Raw genomic sequence first — 3,303 nt, 5'->3', positions numbered from 1 at the left:
ACGGACCTATAAATATTGGACTGATCTTGTCTTTCTTGCCAAAGCGCATAACACCCTTCATAGGTGCTATTTTCACAAATACATGGTCGCCCACTGCAAACTCTAAGTCCCTTCGTCTTTTGTCCGCATAGCTCTTTTGTCGGCTTTGTGCAGTCATCATTCTCTCACGAATTTTGACTACAAGTGCGGCAGTCTCTTCAATCACATCCGGACCAATATCTCTTCTTTCCCAGACCTCGTCCCAATGAATAGGAGATCTACATTTCCTTCCATAAAGGGCCTCAAAAGGAGCCATCCCGATTGATGATTGGAAACTATTATTGTAGGTGAACTCCACTAGAGGTAACTTTGGTTCCCAAATGCCTTGGAAATCAATAACACATGCCCGCAGTAGATCTTCCAAAATCTGTATAACTCTTTCTGACTGACCATCGGTTTGAGGATAGAACGCTGTACTGAATATTAACTTGGTCCCCATCGCTGCATGCAGACTTTTCCAAAAAGATGATGTGAATCTCGGATCTCTGTCGGAAACAATAGACACCGGAATCCCATGCAGGCGAACTATCGCTCGAATATATAATTCGGCGTACTGAATCATGGTGAAAGTCGTCTTAATAGGTAGAAAATGCGCTGATTTCGTAAAACGATCAACTATCACCCATATAGCATTGAATCCTTTAACTGTCTTTGGCAATTTCATAACAAAGTCCATGGTGACATTTTCCCATTTCCACTCGGGAATAGGGAGTGGCTTCAATTTCCCCGCTGGTCTCTGATGCTCTGCTTTAACTTGTTGGCAAGTCAAACACTCGGATACAAACTTCAGAATGTCTCTCTTCATGCCTGGCCACCAATATAGCAACTGGAAATCTTTGTACATTTTCGTGCTACCCGGGTGAATGGAATAAGGTGTGTCATGAGCTTCCTTCATAATAAGATCTCTCAAAGAATCGTCACTAGGAACCCACAACCGATCTCGATAACGAACTATACCATCCACCTCTGAATATAATTTCCGACCCTTGGCTTCATCTCTACCTCTCCACTTTTGCAATTGTTCATCAGTGGACAGCCCATCACGAATTCTATCTCTCAAGGTCGACTGTACCGATAATGTTGCAAGATTAGGGGCCTCGCCCCTAGCATACACTGTAAGCTCAAACCACTGTATCTCGGACTGCAACGGTCTTTGGAGTGATAGATGAGTGATAACTGCTGCTTTTCTACTCAGTGTGTCTGCCACGACATTAGCTTTTCCCGTATGGTAGCTAATGTAACAATCATAATCCTTTACTAACTCAAGCTATCTGCGCTGTCTCATATTCAGCTCCTTTTGGGTGAAGAAATATTTCAAACTTTTTTGATCGGTGAATATCTTTCACTTCTCCCCATAGAGTAGTGTCTCCAAATATTTAGTGCAAATACCACTGCTGCAAACTCAAGATCATGAGTAGGGTAGTTTTTCTCGTGAATCTTCAACTGTCTCGACGTATAGGCTATAACTCGGTCATTTTGCATTAGAACTGCGCTCAATCCAAGTTTAGAAGCGTCGGTATAAAGAACATAATCCCCTTGTCCCGATGGCATAGATAACACTGGTGCTGAAATCAAGGCTTGCTTTAACTTGTCAAAACTGTCTTGACACTGGGATCCCCAAATAAACTTTGCATTCTTATTAGTCAAGGATGTCAATGGTACTGCAATGGATGAGAATCCCTTGAGGAATTTACGATAATAGCCGGCAAGTCCCAAGAAACTGCGAATCTCGGTAACCCTCTTCGGCACTGGCCAATCTTTCACTGCCTCAACTTTGCTTGGATCAACTTCAACGACATCACTAGAAATGATGTGGCCTAAGAATGCCACTCTATCGAGCCAAAACTCGCACTTGCTGAATTTTGCATATAGCTTCTTGTCTTGTAGTACTTGCAGTGCTGTCCTCAAATGACGACTATGCTCCTCTTTGTTCTTCGAATAAGTCAATATATCATCAATGAAGACTATAATAAAATGATCCAGACACGGCTGAAATAAGCGATTCATGAGATCCATGAAGATCGCTGGTGCATTAGTCAGACCGAATGGCATGACCATAAACTAATAGTGCCCATATCTAGTACGGAATGCTGTCTTGTGCACATCAGACTCTTTTACTTTTAATTGATAGTATCCAGATTACAGATCAATTTTAGAAAATACCGCCCTTCCTTGCAACTGATTAAATAAATCTTCAATTCTTGGTAGTGGATATTTATTTTTGATGGTGACCCTATTAAGCTCTCGATAATCGAAGCAAAGACACATACTACCATCTTTCTTCTTCACAAATAATACCGGTGCGCCCCATGGAGAATAACTAGGGCGAATGAAACCCTTGTCTAGCAATTCTTGGATTTGATCTTTCAATTCTTTCATTTCAGCGGGTGCTAGACGATAAGGCGCTTTAGATATAGGAACGGTGCCCGGCATAAGATCAATAGAGCATTCCACTGCACGATCAGGTGGAATACAAAAACGTCCTCTGGAAATACGCTAGGAAAATCTCTCACAATATCAACATCTCTAATTTCTGACTGATATATTCATGTGCAGTAGTGACACATGCTAGATAAGCTTCGCATCCATGCTTAGTAAGCTTCCTCGCACATAAACAAGAGATAATGTGTGGCATTTTTTTGTTTCTCGCCGTCTCAAAGACAAAAGATTTACCACTAGGCGGTCGAATAGACACTGTTCGCTGACGACAATCAATCGAAGCTCCATTTGCTGATATCCAATCCATGCCGAGTATAATATCAAATTCGAGCATAGGAAGCACAATAAGATCTGCCCGCACAACATCCTTGAATAAACGAAGCTCCTGATGCTTGAGAATCTTAGACGTGAGCATTTGATCACCGGATGGAATAGAAACTTTGAAACCCAAACCCATATCTTGAGAAATAATATTAAGTCTTTTGATGAAGGTTTCCAATATAAAAGAATGTGTAGCTCCTGAATCTAGCAATGCATAGGTAGCTACACCTGGAATGATGATCCTCCCCGCGGCGAAAATGTCTTTTAAATCTTTTCATGTTGAAGCTTAAGGATTTACTATCATTAATTTCCCATAGGTATATGAAGATTACGCATTGAACTTAAGCATTTATGGAACAATTGCATTTTAGCCCTTCAATTATATTTTTATTTTTTTATTTTAGCCCTTGAAGATTTCGAAAATTATATTCACGGCCCTTTAAGAATTCGGTAGTTGCATTTTGGTCCCTAGTTTTTTTTTTTAAAATTACAATTTAAATCCCA

This window comes from Primulina huaijiensis, chromosome 11 (assembly GCF_012295235.1).
Source record: "Primulina huaijiensis isolate GDHJ02 chromosome 11, ASM1229523v2, whole genome shotgun sequence".
NCBI lineage: Eukaryota > Viridiplantae > Streptophyta > Magnoliopsida > Lamiales > Gesneriaceae > Primulina > Primulina huaijiensis.
This window is presented reverse-complemented; position numbering follows the sequence as displayed.